Genomic DNA, 18867 nt, shown 5'->3' on the forward strand with positions numbered 1-18867 from the left:
ATATTTAAGCTGATGTAAAAAGAAAAGAAAAAAGAGCTTTTGGTGAATGGTTTCCATTTTTTCCATGAAATATGAGGCAAGGTTCTCAGCTAAGGGATAGGGTAGGGAAAGGGAGGGCTGAGGACAGAGGAAAATGTTTGGGAGAGTCACTCTGATTAAAGGATGATGAATCAATTAGGGAAGTGTAAAAAGATTGCCTTGCTGCAATGAGAGATCAGTTGAAATTATGTATCATAAATGCATAGTGGCCCCAATCAAGACAGTTTCATAATTATTTTCCATTCAGCTGCACATGAATAGAAGCAAGTTATCCAAGATGATAGGAATGGTCCAAGGTTAACTTTTGATGAGGTGCTATTGTCTATAGGACAAGAGGATGAGGACTGAGAGTATAAAGGATACTGTCGAGTTTAATTTAAGAGGGTCTTATAGGTATTAATTTAACAGAGAAGGTAACTGAGATGGAGAGAGGTTGAGTTTCTTGCCCATGATCACATTGCTAGTAATTATTCAAGGAAGGATTAAGACCCAGATCTCCTTGCTCTGAATACTGTACATTTTTTTCATGTGGTCATAACACTTCTAAGCTATGTATGCATTGATGTACAGACATGCATATAAGTATAGTCATGTATGCATACACATCTTCTCTTTAATGCCGTGTTGGTCAGTCATCAGTTTGATATTGGATTCAGTAAAAATGAATTTTTAAAAAGAAGGCCAGGCAAAGGTTGGTTTTTTCCCCCCAAAGCAAGGCATCTAGTATGTGCCACATTAGACAGTGATAGAGCTCCCCCTCACTGACATTTTCCAAACAGAGGCTCTCTAACCAAGTGTTGGGCACGCCGGCCAGCCAATTCTTCTTCAGATGCCACTTAGATTAAATGGGCTCCAAGTTTTCTTTCAACTATGATTCTTTGTCCATGAAGCCTGGGGATGGTCGATCTAATTCTCTACAGTTTTATTTAGAATCGATATTTTCTTAAATTTGTAGACATAGTGCCCTCCACTGAACAAAAGCATCACTCGGTTGGCTTTTTGTTGATGCCAGTTTGGGTTGGCTTGTCATTTGACTCTCCCTCATTATTGGGCATACATATGTCTCTTCCTCCACCATTAGGTTACTTTAGATGCTAAGGCAGCCTTGAAACTCATTTCAGTTTTGTACAGTTTTGATTGCTAGGTCATTTTTCTTTCCATGAAATCGAAACACATCTCTCTGAGATTTCTACTCTTTACTCCTGGTCTTGGTCATGTGGGTGGTCCAATCAGAACAAATTTTGTCTTTCTGTATGACAGTCCATCAGATACTTAAACCCTCATTCCTGTCCCAAAGTCCTCAACTGTTAAATTGAAGTAGTTACATCACATCTAAGTTCTCATCTATCATTCAATACATAGATGTATGCATACTTTTGCGTTCACAGAGTCATATATATTTATATGTATATGTGTATATCTGTTTCTAGGAGACATGATTTTCTGGAAATAACCATTCAGCTTAGAAGTATGGTAAAGAAAGTAAGGTAAAGACATTGTGCGTCCATTATCGGGAAAAGATATGAGATGAGACTATTCGATTTGCATATGATCACCTCGAGAAGACATGTAAGACACTCGAAATCTATTTTAAAAATACTTATTGATAGAACACTCATTCTCAGGAAATCTCAGTAGACATCCCAGATGGCCTCATGTCCCTCATTAACATATATGATAGAAGTTCCAAGGCATCAGGGTTGGGTGGAAAGAAGACCAACTGTGGAGCTGAACGACATGGCTCTGCCGGTCTCTATTTCTGGCCTTTGGGCATTTCACTTGGCTCTCTGGGCCTTAGTTTTTCAATCTTTAAGGGGGAAGGTTTGGACTAGATGATTCAGTGTCCCTTTCAGGTTTAAGGAGGACCCCAGGGGCCTAGTTAGTATGCTTTTGGGGTCACTTTAGGCATGGCATCATTCGATTCTTCACTTCTACTTCTGTAGTTTTGCCCATCAGATAGAGAGGAGTGCTCGTGTCCGTGTGGTATGGGGAAGGGGCAGGCTGATCCTTCCTTTTACCAAAGGAAGTTCTTTGTACTCGCAGCCCTAGCCTCTCTGGCTGGATTTGTTTGCTGGATTGTCAAAGGAATCAGCAATCTTATGAACCACATGCCCAGTAGTCCACCCTAAAGCCTATGTGTGCTGCTCACAAACTGCCCCACGCCCTGTCAGCTTTGGGGTTTTCTAAGCCAGTTTCTGCCATCTAGTGGGCCTCATCAGATTGCAATGCTGGCCTACTCCACTGTTTTTCTTTCCTACCCTATTAGTCTATGGACTAGGTTTGCAGGATTTGGAGATAGAAGGTGCCTTGCTGGTTGGATCTGATACTATCATTTTGGAAGTGAGAAAACAGAGATCAAGAGAGAGACACAGATACTAGCTGAATCAGGATCTGATTCCATGTCACTCAATTCCAGGTCCGCCACTCTTTGGACTATACTTTCCTACCTACATCTCTTTCCTTTCAAGTCATCAGCAAACATCAGTTTTGACCAGTTAATACCATATCCCATTTTTACTTTGGCGTATGGATGGATAGCTGCGCCTTTCTGTCCTTTCTAATCAGCGACTCCCCTTCTTAGGGACATCTTGACCTATTTGACAACTCTCAAAAATCAAAAACAGTAACCATCTGACACAGTGTAATCATTACAGGATGATTACTTAACATTAAACAAAAAATAGAGAACAGTATCTCCAGAAGTTATATTCTTATAACACGTTCTTTAGCCAGGACTTTGTAGCTAAGGATACTTGCCCTTAAACTATTTGTCACATGTGTGTATCTCTATATGTGTGTGCATGTACATATATATACACATATGTGCATATATGTGCATACAAAATACCTTTTCAGAATGCACCGGAAATATGGGATACTTTGCCCTTGTGGCTTCCCATGTGGAATGATGGGTTATAATAGGAAAGAAAACAATTAAGAAACATGTTAGTGCTATGACCTCAAGATCCATTGACTTCAAACTCTGTATGAGGACAAATGCTGAGGCTTTAAAGCTTTCAATCAGCCTATTTTTCCTGTCAATCTCCCAGCAATGTGTTGCATTTATGTGGCATGATGTGCTTTTTCAGACCCAAAATAGTTCTTCCCATATGGATGTAAGTGCTCCTTTGAGAAGCTTCTTCTTACCTGAGGACAAGAGTTCGTAACCTGATTTTATTCATGGACTCCCTCAGAATTGTGTTGTAAAATGCAGAAAATTAGAAAGTATATTATAATGTATTTATCAAAATAATAATAATAAATCTCATGGATTCTAGGTTAAGAACCCTAGCTAAGGTAACGAGTTCCACGTACTGGATAGTAAAGAAGCTTATTGGCACCTTTAGCTGGGCCAAATCCCAGAAGTAGGTGGCTCTTTCTCCAGGATCAGTTGTGATGATCCATGTTTCAATATTTTCTCTTTAGTCAGGAAAGTCTTGACTTGATGCCATATCTGTCTTCTCCTTGAGAAGGTCAGTGGTCAGTTTTGCCATACTCTCCCCACCCCCATCCAAACACACATATATACCCCTTTATCTGAGGTGTTGGAAACGCATCACTGGTTCAGACAATTTGTGTGATAGGTGATACCTCATCTACTTTCTTATATGCACTGGAAAATCCATCTCTCCAAGAGATAATTTCTCTTATCCTCTTAGAGAGCATCTTTAATATTCTTGTCTCTTTATACCAAGAGTCCCCTATGGGGCTCTGTGTCCATCATTGTGCATCAGCATTGCAGTTCTTATTTAGAAATGATGCAGATTTTAGCTTCCACTATAAACAATCCAACTGATGTAAATATCTAAGCACACTTCCATTCAATAATTATTTTAAAGCAATTGTTCTGACCAGTTTAAAAAAAAACAACAACGCTACATTAGAAAATTCTGCTGTTCTGTCATTACTCCATCACCCCAAAATCAAATCCTCAATGGATTCCTGCAATACTAGGACATCTAAAATCAAGAAACTTATCTGTTTCCACAATGCAGCACCTGCTTGCTGCACAGAGGCACCACTTGCAGACAGCCACTCCAGAAAAGTTACCCTAGGCTCAAGGTACTCTCTGGATCCATATTTACCTAAAACCATTAGCTCACAAGCCTCTACTTATGTATTTCATTTTCCCAGTCAACCAGATGACATAGTTTGAAATAAAGGCCTTTAATGAAATAACAGTGAGAAATGTAGTGATGGAAGATTTGCTCATAAATGTAGGCTACACCCTTCTACCAAATGACATGGGACTTCCCACTTGGTGGGAAGAATGGACACTATGAGCTTTGTATGAGGAGAAAACACAGAACACATGCGACCAGGGCAAATACAGGCAAGAACAATTTCGAACCTCAGCACTAAAGTGACATCATCCTTCAGCTCTCACTGGGCCTACTCCCCCTCTGTTGCTTTCTCCAGTGGGTACTTTTCCTTCTTGATTTCATGTGTAGTCATGTCTCTGCAACTCCCCATCTTTTTCTCTGGACCTTACTCGTTTCTTTTTCTTCCTGCCTCTCACCACCTACTAGGCTATTCTCAGTGCAACCACTTGGTTCGCAGCTCAAACCATTAGCTGAAGTGCTCCCTCTTCCCCATCTGAAGAGCAGACTCTGCCATCTCTCCTTTACGGAAATTGTTCTAAGCAGATCTTCTCTCTTAAAGTAGAATGGTTTTATCAGCTCCCAAACCCTTAGCTTCCAAAGCTGAGGTGGCTTTGCCATTCAAAATAGCTGGCCAATGAGTCAATACACATTTACAAAGTACCTGTTTGGTGCCAGGTACTACACTAAACTCTGAGGATAGCAAGAAAGATATGTGATCATCATCATCCCTGCCCTGGAGAAGCTCACAGCCTAGCACTGAATTTGTCTTCCAAACTTCTTCCATTCATTAGCAGTACCTACACCCTTGTTCCAAACTTCTGGCAGATTGAGGGTTAGAGAGTCTTTAGAACTCTCATCGGAGGTCTGTTTGCCAAAGTGCAGCCACTCCACCCCGCCAAAAGAAGAATCATTTCAGATGCTGTCTTTTCTATAAACTGCAAAAGGCCGTGTGAGCCTGATGCAAAGTCCTTTTTCTCAAATCCTCCAATAGCTTTTGGGTTTCACGTGTAAACGAAGTGAGAGAGACAAAAACAACCAAGAAGCAGGTAATGCAGTCCGCCTCAATCCTTGGTCCCCCTTCCTTCCTTGATCATGTGTGTGAGCAAAAACAAGACTCTCGAGCCTTGAGCTTCTCTCCGTGGCCGACTCTCCAATGCTGGATATATAAATCCCGAGCCTCATTCTCACACATCGTTCTTTAGAAAATCCATAGTGCTAACGTCAAATAAGCTGAAGTTTCTGGAGCATTAACTTGTTACGCTTCCCTTTTTCATTGGAAAAAGCTACCTAAATTGTCTTAAATTACAGGAGGAGTCTTAACTTTCCACTTTCCACTCGGGAATCAGTACCTACTTCTGGCGAGAGGTCATTCTTCATAAATACCAGATAGTTGGAGCTATTCTTTGTCATTTACATCATACCACTGATTACAGTGTCTCAAGAAGAAAAATCCCTTGCCGGTCTTATGTACTGTAGTGTTTTAGGACATTGGAAATGAGTGGATGTGGAAAAGTGACAGTTTTCCTAAGGGTAGATGCTGAGACATTGAAGGAGGGGATGCTCACAATGAATGTGCTTTTACAAATGAATAAAAATCCAAGTCTTTAATGTAAAATACTGAAACATTAGCATTTGATGAAATAAACAAATATATACTTGAAAGGATTATTTTGTTAGTTTCAGCAACAGCAAAAGTAAACAGGTTTAAATCAAGAATAGTGAGTGTTGTGTTTCTAATGGCTAGCTTAGAACCATTATGGCATGGAATAGATGAGGAGAAAATTGCAGAGTAGTAAAGGTTAGTTGATGTAGATGAAGCAAAAGCCATTTTCCCCAAAGTTGGTAAATTATGGGAGAGAATGTTTATGTGCTGAACAAGCACCCTGGAAGCTGGTTTATTTAAGATAATATTGCCTAATTGTGCATTAGCACAAAAGATGGCCTTTTGGATGGGGGCAAACTGCAAAAGTATTTATATAATGAGATTGTTTTGCACTACACTTTTTCCTGATCCTCAGGGGCTTGAATCTTTTTCAGTGTTAGCTTGTATTAGGTTACAAAACCAGAACCGTTCAATGGAGAAGCAGGATAGTAGGCCAGTGAATGATTCTCCCCAAAACATTCACAGGTATATATCTTGTTCTTCCTGGTAATCATCAGTTATTTTCTTGGAGAGAGTTAGTCAACTAGCCTCTCATCTGACCTGGGCAGGTCAAGAACCAATGTCGAGTCATTTTTCTGTACCCAAAATACTAGTTTTAATCATGAAAATCCATAATGGAGGACAGAACATTTTCTACCGTGAACACAGCCATAGAATCAAAAAGGACAATCTTTGATTTCCTAAAAAGTTAAATATGGAATTATAGTAACCTGGGATGCTTTCCTTTAGATAAACAATAAAGGCTGTTTGAGTATCTTCCCATCATTTCATTACAAAAACAGACTAAAATATTCTAACAGATGCTCACCAAGAAGTTGGGCTGGTAACTCATTCTAAAACTGCAAAAATGGCAGCTCAGCTAGATAAGCTTCACAGAATGAAGCCTTCTGAGTGAGGATGTGGATGTGTCCTAGAGATAACCACTTAGACGGCTGGGGCGACAGGAGCGTCCTGATGGAGGAAAAGGCAGCCTCTAAAACAAACCTCACCTGGGAGCCTTGTCTATCTGAAGAAGGTTGCAGTACAGCCAGACGGATGTTGGAGGGGGAGATCATGAGGCAGAACACCTGATAGAGTCTGACATAATCATCCATCTATCTTTGGGCTTTGCTTTTCTTTACTGGGAAGACATGATTAAAACTCTGCGCAGTCCTTAAATTAGAGATTGATGGCTGTTATATCTAAAATGGGACTGAATACTACTGGGATAAGGAAGATTTGGAGTCTGAAAATACAGATTCAAGAAGGATTTACAGAGGATTTCAGAGTTGGAAGGATCCTTTGAGGCCATTAGGTCCAACTCCAAGCCTACCACAAGGTCCCTTTACAATGTTCCTGATGAGTGGTCATCTAGCCTTTGCTGGAAAATAGCTCTAATTCTTTGGAAGTTCTTCCTTATGTGAACTGTAAATTTCCCTCTGCATCTTCTACCTGCCACTTCTAATTCTGTTCTCTAAGGCTAACTAATGAGAAGAAGTCTAATACCCTGACAGCCCTTCGGATGGTTGGAATTAACTAACTGTAACATGTGCCATAGAAGTTCTCCTCGCCCAGTGCAAAAAAAAAAAAATGACTGAGAGTGTTATTCTGAAGTTAGGGCCCCTCCCTAGGTAGTCAGCAAGCAGCACAACTATTTCCCATGGCCCTCACTAATATTCCCTCAGCATTCTGACAGCATCTGCTTGTCCACATCATCTTTCCTTGAAGCATCAACAGCTGCTTCTTTGGCAAAGGGGGCTCCACTTCAGGAGGGGCCCCATCCCTGTTATGTAGCACCAAAAGTTTAGTGGTTGGTTCTTTTTTTCCCCTCTGGATGACATTCTAACATGGTCCAACCTCTTAACATGAGTCACAATTGCCCTATACTTCTTCCCATTCTTCCTGTTCCCTCCCACTTCATTAAAGCCTTCCTTCTGTTTTATTTTAAGGAAGACTTGATACTTCCTGATAGCCTGGAAAGTAGAGACATTCCTCAGTCGTCACTTGGCCATGGTGGCCCTGACTGAAATGCTCTCTGCAAGTCATTGTGCCCAGCACATAGAAGTCACTAAATCAGCACTTGTGAAATGGAATCAAATTCCTGTTAGAAGTGAGATCTAAGGCCTTCGCTGTTCTTACTAGAGAATGGCAGAACTGTTTGTGGGCTCTGGCAGCTTTGGAATTGTTTGCCTTGACCAGTGAGCACTTGCACAATCACCGCTCCCCTTTGTCCGATAGATCTCTTACTTTGTCTTAAAAGCTACTCATCTTGCCTTAAGACCTTCTTCTTCTCTGAAAGTCTTTCCCCTCCTGGAGAGGGGAGAGCCTGGCTGCAGAAAGCCAGTTAGCAGACTACTGTAATAGGTTAGTTGAGAGGTGTCAAAGATCAGGAACAGGGTGGTAACTATGTGCACAGAGAGAAGAGGGGGTCTATATTCCCATTAATCACACTGCCGTTCTCTTCTGCCATTTGCATTTATGTTAGTACCATTCACTCAGTTGGTTAGGCTGGACTCAAGAATAATATTTTCTGAAGTTATACATCATTTTCTTCTCTCCACATGTCTTTCTTCATCTTCCACATGCTCTCTACATGGACAGAGGAAATATGGGAGCAGGGCATTTGGGAGGAAGACCCTCCACATCTATGACAGGTCTGAGGATTCCTCCCTCCTTGGGAATGAGCTAGTCACGGTGCTGGGTGACAATGATGAGCACTAATGTAGGCTCACCAAAACTGTCAGGGCCCAGGTAGCTTCCACTGAGGAAACATAAGAAAGAGGCTAGATCCCTTTCCTAGGGTAACTATTGCAGAGAGCAGCTCTAGAGAACCCGCCCCCCCCACAACTATTTTATGAGATCTGAGGACTTTAAAAAGTACCAGCTCAGAAAACTCTTATGCCAGCTCACTCTTGCTAGAGGAGCTACGGAAATAATAATCTAAATCAAGTTAATATTCTTCTTCGTAGTCAACTGATATAAATTGTTGTTTGTTGTGGGTGAGTGGTAATAGACAAGGCCGATGTAAATGGTGTTCTTATGAGAAAGAGCGTTCAACTTTCACCACGTCAGTAGCTCCGCTCAATTCAAAAGAAAAAAGAACGATTGCCCCAAAATGTGTGCGTACATCTCCATTGTGACTGACCAGTGCAAGAAAATCCACGTTCGATTCCTCTGACACGCAGACCAACCAAAATTACATGGAAACTTGAGCTTTGGGGTGGATGTCTGTCTTGTTTATCAGTTCTTTTTTAGAAGTTAGAAACCGTGAAGCTAGTGCATTGGAGCATAGGGATTTACATGTAAAATTCCTGTTAATGCTAATGAGAATTAAGTATATGAATCCTCTGTGTTCTAGTGGGAATCTTGACACCTGGGGGAGATGAATGGAGGAGGGGTTGCATTCATGTGTAACTTCCATTAATCGCAAAGAAGAATTAAATGAGTGACTTGAGGGAGGAAAGACTCTCAAGTGAATAGTAATCAACAAAGAAAGCAAAGTTTTTTTTTTTTACTTTATGGTTTATGATAATTTCAAATTGTCTCAGAAACACATAAATGCCAGTAGGACACTATGCCCCCCCCTTGATATATACTGCAGAATATATAAATTCAGAATGGTCCATTGATTCAACTATTTTTTTTTTATTTGACTAATAGTACTGGTGAGCTAAATCTAAGCTGTTTACATCTCTGAATACATAAATTAGTTTAATTGAATTGGGTTGTTTACAAAGTCTGATGCAAAGTTAGTAAATAACTTGGACTTGGTTGTTGTTAATTTTTCCTGCCTGGTATCATCTAACTGGGCCTACCATTTTTTTCATCTTTCAAATGGTAGTTTCAGTCTCATATAGATCCAGCCTATGATAGGGTCTTGTTTATATTTTGTCCCATCTGTTCTCTTCCTCTTCCTCTTCTTCTTCTCTTCCTCCTCCTCCTCCTCCTTTTTCTCTTTTTCCTCTTCTTCTTCCTCCCTAGATTACTACTACTACTACCACTACCACTACCACTACCACTACTACTATTTCTGTGATTCTCAGGGCCTCAGTTTAGGAAGACAGTGTGGTACAGTGATGATGGTATGCACCTTAACTTTAAGTCATAGAAAATTGAGTTTAAATTCCAGTTCTGCCATTCAGTACCCATGTGCCTTGGGCAAAGCACTGAACCATTCTGGGCCACAATTTCCTCATGTGAAGAATAAAGGCCTTGGACTACAACCACTGTTTGTTTCAATTCTAGATGTTTGATCCTGTAATATGTAAAATGAAGGGATTAGATCAGGTGATCTTGTAAGACTCTTTCTGACTAAACTGTATGATCCTTTGTTGATTTTTTTTTATTATTAAAGCATTAAATTAGAGCAGTTAGGTGATGCTGTGGCTAAAGTGTCATTCTGGAATGTGGAAGACTCCTCTTTCCTGATTTCAAATCTGGCCTCAGATACTTACTAGCTATGTGACCCTGGGCAGATCACTTAATCCTTTTTGCCCCAGTTTCCGCATCTGTATAATGAACTGAAGAGGAAAATAGCAAACCAGTCCAGTATCATTGCCATGAAAACCCCGTAAGAGGTCATGAAAAGTTGGACACTACTGAAACATCAACAAAGAATTAAATTACTTTCTCTTTATAGAGAAATAGTCAAGAGGTTCAAATGTCATGGTTTCTGGCTTATTAAACAAAAAAAAAAAAAAAAAAAAAAACGAATCCCTAAGCCAGCCCCCAAACATGGATTGTTGTGCCATTCTGGCAGCTTGAATATCAAAGGAGTTCAGGAAGATTGATTTTCATTTCCCATGAAAAACAGCTGCTTAAAACTAGACGTAGTCTAGCAACTGTGGATCATTCAGAGAACTGAGAAAATGTCTTGGGAGGACAAATATTCAGATGCTAAGAGTCTATAAAACTAGATTTTGGTTCAATGTATTTATTGAAATTATACTTTTAAATAATTGTGGTGCTATGTACAACTGTAGACTTCTACAGGACAAAGAAAACCTAGCTAGCATATCCTAATCATTATAAATGACACCTTCACTTAGTGCTTGCTCTAGGCATGAGTAAGCCCTATACTAGGAGTAAGAATCCAAACTCAGCATTTCTAAACCCAACTCAAGCATCGACACCTCCATTCCCCAAAGCAGTTCTTCCTCATGATTTCCTAGCTCAGTAAAGATCACCACATTCTTTTTGTCCCCGTTACTCCTTTGAGGCTCATCTTAGGCTACTGCTTTTCCTTCATTGCTCATCTTCCTTCAGTTACCAAAGCCTGCTGCTTTGCTTGTCACGGGATCTTTTCCATGGTTTCCCTTATTTGTCATCCTCACTGCCGTCACCCTGGGTCAACCCCTCATTACTTCCCACCTTGGCCCTCCAATGATTTGACTGTCTCTCTGCCTCCATGACTTTTTCCAGATACTTTTATATACCATTCCATAGTAATCTTTGACAGATAATTCTGCTCATGCCATTCCCCTGCCCAGAAACCTTTGTCTTCTTCTCGTTGCCCACAGGATGAGTAGAAGCTTCCTAGGGTTAAAGATTTTTGTAAAAAATATTCTGTCCTTCACCTACCTTCTCAGACTTATCTCTTCCTTTTATATGTATACTTATGTTCCAGCTAAAGTAATGCTTAAAATTGCACTAAGACTTTTGCAACACCCTGTATAAGAAGGAAAACCCTGTATATTTTGCCTTGAAATAGTTGTGTTGTATTAACTACCCCCAACTCAATGAGAAATTTTTTGAGGGCAAGAAGATATAGATAGATAGATAGATATAGATATAGATATATAGATATTTTAATTACCTGCACTATTTTATATCTATCTATATCTACATACATATAGATAAAGATATCTTTGTATTACCTGCAGTTTATCTTCAGCATTGTGTGTTAGCGTGAGAAGATGGTATTTGCTAAATTGAAAGAGGTTGTAGAAAGAACAAATAATCTAACCTCACTGCCCCCAAGCAAGTTGGTCCTTAAACAGTATTGAAGTCGTTCTCTTCACTTAATTGACTCTTGGGCCTAAAGGCTCAGGGTATTAATAGTGCTTCCTGTTCCCTGAGCACAGAGCAGCCCTGAGGAGCTCCAGGGACTCATTGATGATTAGCTAGTAGATCACCAGGGGCAGCTCAGAAACAAGAGCTTCCCTTAACTGAATCAACTTGAAGGGTACTCAGGGCCTCTCCTTGTTGACCATCCTTTTACTGCTATGGCTAAGAAAATCCCTTCTTAACTCTTCAGTGACCCACAAGTATTGCACTGGCAAATCTAAACTATCAGGGAACTGGCCTGAGTCAGACCCAGTCCAGATAAGGGACCCTAGCCCCAGTCCCAAGGAGTTTACAACCTATTCTGAGGGACAAGTCATTCACTGTTCATGAAAAATATCACACTACAAGAGAGGGACTACAACATGCGTTGCCAAATAGTCGATCATCTAGCAAATAAATATTCTCATAATTGATGTTTCTTGTTCTGAGAGTCCCCAAAAGTTTGGTGATGTGAAATGAAACCTAAGGCCTATCTAGGGGAGGGGGTGGAACAGAAAGCTGGAACAGAAGTGAGTGAAAGGGACAATGTTGTATAAATTAACCATGCATATGTTCTGTCAATAAAAAGCTATTTAAAAAAAAAAGAAAAAAACCTAAGGCCTAAGTTAAGTCCAAACTGATGAATTTAAGAACATCCTCTCTTTTCTCCTAGGCTAGTATTTGCCACCTGGAACAGTGAAATACAGGGCCCTCTACTTAGAACAATCAAGTCATCAATTGTAACTAAAATTCCCCAGGTGCTTGCTGGGAAGTGAACAGGTGTATTTTAAATTCTCTCATCCTTCCCCTGGTACTTTTACTTGTTTACAATGATAAAAATAATTATATTAGAACACCATGTGGTGATTTGGGATCTGAAATTTACTAAAAGCTATTTAGGAGACCAGAAGGACCTAATTTACGAGGAGAGTATGGAGTAGCTTTTTGATGTCGTTGGGCCAACTCTATCATCTTGTATTCCTGACGATGACTAACTAAGGTACTGCGAAGATAAATGGTACTTGGTCACGTAAGTCTCCGATGTTATGAGGCCTTATGACAGCAAGGCCCGGGACACCCTAGTCATTAATCCAACCTAGATTCCTAGATTCAGGGCCATTGAGGCTGCCTAGAGTTTCATATACCCCTTGATTTTTAATTTGAACCACAAGAAACCATCAAATTTCTTTGATTGTTTTATGTAGAAGGTTTACATGAAACATTTTGAAAAAATTCTAGCTTAGGACATCCTACCCTGACTGCCAGTATTCGTTATCACCACTTCTACTGGAAACTTTCCAGTGTAAAAGAATGGTCTCCTATTTACTGGTATTTACTGTTCTTTACTGTTGAAAAGACGTTGGGCTATATTTGTTAATGACTAGGCCTTGGTAGTAGCTAAGTAGGACTTCTTATTCTTGTTGGCTTGTTGTCTTTAATATTTTATTATGTTTCAATATGATTTGTTTCATTTGTAATCTTTGGTATTTAATTATATGCATTTAAAAACATTATTCTGAGAAGGGGTTCATAGGCTTCACCAGACTGCCCAAGGGATCCATGACACTATTCTTGCTCCTTTACCTCCCTCAGATAATTATGAAGTGGTTTGATTAATTAATTAATGTATGCCACAGTATGAAGGTCATAGTAAGAGCTAGACTAGGATATTTATAGAATTCTCTCCAACAAAATTCATAAAATTCGGTGACCTCTGCGATATTGAGAAAATAACAGTTCTTATTCATTCGATTGTCTTTTCTTTCAGGCCTATTTTTCACTCCAATCTCCCAGTCCCTTAGCTCCCACGGCATTGGAGTACCTATTTACGTATTTACATATGTGCATATTTATAGCCTTGGTGGGTGGGGAGAATAGAAATGACACAGCACTGGTTTCCATTGCACATAAAGGAACAGGGACATCTACCATATTGCTGAGAGTCCTCGGTCTGGAGATTCTGGTGGACCGTAATACAATATGGAAACCAAGAAGGCCAACACAATTCTGGACCGACTGGACTGAACCCCTTCTTGGAATCAGCTTTCTAAATACAGAAAATAAATAAAACATTTGAACAAAGTTAGCCAGTCCATTGGAGTTGTGATCTTTGCAGTAGAGTTGGAATGCTTGGCAGTGTAACTCAAGAAAGGAGCTCAGTGTCTGGTACCGGATCCTGCCAGGTGATCTGCAGAATGTTCCTAAGACAATGCCAAGGAAGGTGACTGGGATAGTGGTGAGGCAGCTTAACATGGAGACGTCCCTCAACCTCAGAGCTCCCTATCATAAATCTATTTAATGATTTAAGCAGTTTGGGGAAGCTAAGTGGTTACTGCAGTGGATAGAAGAGCACCAGACCTGGAGTCAGGAGGACTCATCTTCCTGAGTTGGTCTGAGATACTTACTGGCCTATGAGGAGTCTTCCAGCTTTGACATTTGGAGATCAATATAACCATTTCATTTTTTTTTTCTTCAGCTCAAGCCTAGGAATTAGAGAGATAGTCTCTAATCCAGGGACCCTCAAACTACGGCCCGCTGGCCAGATACGGCAGCTGTGGACAATTATACCCCTCACCCAGGGCTATGAAGTTTCTTTATTTAAAGGCCCACAAAACAGAGTTTTTGTTTTTACTATAGTCCCGCCGTCCAATAGTCTGAGGGACAGTAAACTGGCCCCCTATTTAAAAAGTCTGAGGACCCCTGCTAGTCTTTCAATTGATATAGATATAGATATATCTACATGTAGATATATGTATGTATATATGCACACACACATATGTACCTATGTATTATGTAAGAAATATGGTTATATTGCAGAGAGAAAAAAGTTTCTAGGCTATCAATCTCTATTTCTGCATAAATGTGGAACTTCTTTAATAATACATGTACCATGACCTCCCCATAGTTCTTGATCCTGTCTCACACTCACCAAGTTTCAAGTGAAGAGAGAATAGTTATTGTCTGTCACAAGTCTAAATATGGGAAATCCTTTAGAAGAAGACTAAACTGTTTTTTCTGTCTTTCTTTCAGTGCTTTCAAAGCTTGTCACCCCAAAATTAAGAGCTTCTTCTTTGCTACTGACTGTCTGGAAGAAATGAATCAGTAAGTAATTTCTTTTCTGTAGTCGATTGTTGCAGCAATGTGGGAGCCCCTCAAGACGACAGAAAAGAACGATTATATTTCTTAATGTAAAAGTTACCCCTCACGCCGATTCTAATACCCAAACATGCCTCTCTTTCCTCCATGACCTTTTCAGGACCAGGAATCAGTTTGGGGCTTTCATTCACCTTCAAGATGAAGGCCTGGGATTTTGGGTCTTATGATTTGGCCTTCCTGCCCTCGAAAGGAAAGAACTAGATGAATATCTTGATTCGTGCATATTTCTGGGCACATTTGTTTTCATAAAGATTTTATCTATTGATTCTTAACTGTAGACACAGAAGACACTTGGGGGGAGGAGTTGGGGAAATGGGTAGAGTCATTGGAGAAAGGCATTGTACTATCTGAATCTGTGACTGTTTCTGTATCTCCTATTAAGAATTTTTCCATGCAAGGTTTGGTTCCATAGGTGATTGAGTTATACTTTTATGTCGTTTCTGCACTTGTAAATGTCAGTGAAAATTGGACACTTTTGAAATTTGTGTCCATATGGAATGTGTTTTATTTCAAGGATCAAATCATTTTCTACTGGCCCCAAGAGCACTGCTTTCATTGTGCACTCCCCCATAGATAAAGCCAAAACGAGGACAGCTCAGAACATTCACAAGAGCTGCCACTGTCAGTGTTCTCCAGGTGCTCTATGCCCATACTGACAAGTGAGAATATGGCTAGAAGAAGGTGTGCCACAGTCGAGTCTCTGAGCTTTTTAAAGTTCTGGTGCCTGGTCGGTCCCGAGTGCCTCGGTTTAGGTGTGCACTCCAGTGAGTGATCAATCCACCTGCCGAGTGATTTTCCTGCAAATTGAAATTGCTTTGTAAAATGAACGCCCGCATACTATTGGGTTAGTTTTACAAGGGTGACTTGCATTCTAAGAAATTCGTTAATAATAAATTAACAAACTTGTTTCTTATTTTTCTGGGTCACTCTGCTGCCCATACTTTGACTGGAAGGTCCTTCCACAGATTCACCTCATAACTAATCAACCTGTCAGGCCCTCACGAGTGTAGATTTAGTCTAGGAAATGCAATCCCCAGTATGCCGGCTACTTAGACATCAACGCAATTTGACTTTCATGGAAACTTTCCATGTAAATGAAGTATGCAACATAAGACATTAATTCCAATTAGGGAAAGCAGCAGGTTATTAATATTTTAAGGCATGTTGCCTAATGGCATCAGCAAAGCTTGGCTGTAACAGGCTCCTTATGTTTGGGTTTAATGTTGATAGGAAAACATGAAGCAACATCTTATTGGAAAAGGAAAATTGCTTAAATTTGTTTTCAACCTGCCAGAAGGAAGGGTTGTTCTTCCCTCAGTGAGTTTAATTGTGTTGGATTAAATCTTGTCACGTTGCCGGTGTCTAATATTTATGCCTATGAGACCCAGGCACAATGACATGCTTATTCTCTTGAGAATGGCTAACTTCTTTGTCAACATCATTAACTAATAAGATGGTACAAAGAAAGAAATCAGAGTGGGTATGAAAAACTCCCTGGAATGTGCACAGGAACAGTCCTGTGTGTGACCTGACAAAATGTCACAAGTGCATTTTAAGGCTACATGTAGGTTTGTTTCTGAGTTGAAGGACATAGACTTTTCCACCTTTGTTCAGATTCATAAGGGCATCCTCTGTGAGCTTAGCATTGAGCATAGCAGGGGAAAGATTTATACAAAGAAAAGAGAAAATAATCCATGTGTTTTCCTCTGCTGCTCAGAACTTTATGCCACACCTAAAAACACTGTTGGCAAGTGCACAGATGATCAGTGACTGCTGCCAGGTAGAAAAAAGAAATACCATTTTGTTGTTCAGTCATTTTTCAGTCGTGACCGACTCTCCGTGACCCCATATGGAGTTTTCTTGGAATGGTTTATCATTTTCTTCTCCAGCTCATTTCACAGATGAGGAAGCTGAGGCAGACACAGCAAAAGTGCCCTGTCCAGTGTCACAAAGCTAGGGAGTGTCTGAGGATGGATTTGAATTCAGGAAGATGAATCTTCCTAACTCCAAGCCTGGCATTCTCTCCACTACTGCGCCACTTAACTGCTCCAAACTGCTTAAGTCATTGAACAGATTGTGAGGGTGAGGGAGGAGATTTGAGGTTGAGGGACTTTTAAATGCTGTGCTGCCCCAGTGTTTACTTCTGAAACAGAACTCAGGATCCCATCTCTGGGACCCCGAACTCTAATTGTTGAACAGTTTGCTTGTTTTGCGAAAACCTAAGCCCGCCATGCCACTTCCTGGACCCCTCTGTGCTTTGCTGTTTCTGCTCCTGTCTCCACCTCTGACCTGGAATGCAGGTTTCCTCCACTGGGCACCTTATTGTCTAATAAATGGGCCTTTCCATAATTTTATCTGATCCCTGATCTGCATCACTTCTGACACTTGCTGTATTATGCTGCCTACTTCTCAGAACCCTAGGCTCCCTTCTTTGGAAACCCTTGAGACTCTGGGCTGGGAGTTTTGAACAGATATCACAACTTGCCATGCCTAGGCCTCTGGCACCACTTCCTGTCCATCTCTCTGCAATTAGTAGACAAGCTATAACCATGAAAAGTTAAAACAGAATCTCTAGCAATCTGGAACTATGCCCAAAAAGTTATCAAACTGTGCATACCCTTTGATCCAGCAGAGTTACTTCTGGGCTTATACCCCAAAGAGATACTAAAGAAGGGAAAGGGACCTGTAGGTGCCAAAATGTTTGTAGCAGCCCTGTTTGTAGTGGCTAGAAGCTGGAAAATGAATGGATGCCCATCAGTTGGAGAATGGCTGGGTAAATGGTGGTACACGAATATTATGGAATATTATTGTTCTGTAAGGAATGACCAGCAGGATGATTTCAGAAAAGCCTAGAGAGACTGACATGAACTGATGCTGAGTGAAATGAGCAGAACCAGGAGATCATTATACACCTCAACAATGATACCGTATGAGGATGTATTCTGATGGAAGTGGATCTCTTTGACAAAGAGACCTAATTCTGTTTCAATTGATAAATGAAGGACAGAAGCAGCTACACTTAAAGAAAGAACACTGGGAAATGAATGTGAACTATTTGCATTTTTGTTTTTCTTCCCGGGTTATTTTTACCTTCTGAATCCAATTCTCCCTGTGCAACAAGAGAACTGTTCGGTTCTGCAAACATATATTGTATCTAGGATATACTGCGACATATTTAACATATATAGGACTGCTTGCCATCTAGGGGAGGGGGCGGAGGGAGGGAGGGGAAAAATCAGAACGGAAGTGAGTGCAGGGGATAATGTTGTAAAAAAAAATTACCCTGGCATGGATTCTGTCAGTAAAAAGTTATTATAAAATAAAAATAAAATAAAATAAAGTTCCACATAACCTAGAAAAAAAAAACATAATCTCTATACAAATGCTATCAGAGAACCTTGGCTAAAACCAGGCTAGTCCCCAAAGAAGAAAGTGGATGGTTCAAACAAAAGGGCTTTTTCCTTATTTGTCCAAATGGTTGTTTCGTTTATTAAACTCGGTTCTTCACTTTTTGATGGAGCATCTGAGACGCCTCAGGGATAGAATCCAAGAATGCTGATTCTTGCTTTCTTCATCTTAGCTGAAAACCAAAATATTATTTTGTCTTACTCTTATTGACAAATAAATATTAGAGCTATCCTATGCTAAAAATTGGTTGATTATATTTGATTGATAAATGTCACCTAAGAACTCAGAGTTATTTTCATAAATCTCTTAGCAATAAAATATAGTTAAAGAGTTATAATTATGTTCTCTTAGATTTTTTTCAGGAAAAGTGGCATTTCAACTAAATGATTTCATTAGGCCAATAAGATGAGCTTGGAATATTCCAGTATTCCAATTATAATGAATGGTTTTTTACATATAGATCATATCTAGCTG

Source organism: Antechinus flavipes, chromosome X (assembly GCF_016432865.1).
Source record: "Antechinus flavipes isolate AdamAnt ecotype Samford, QLD, Australia chromosome X, AdamAnt_v2, whole genome shotgun sequence".
Classification (NCBI taxonomy): Eukaryota; Metazoa; Chordata; class Mammalia; order Dasyuromorphia; family Dasyuridae; genus Antechinus; species Antechinus flavipes.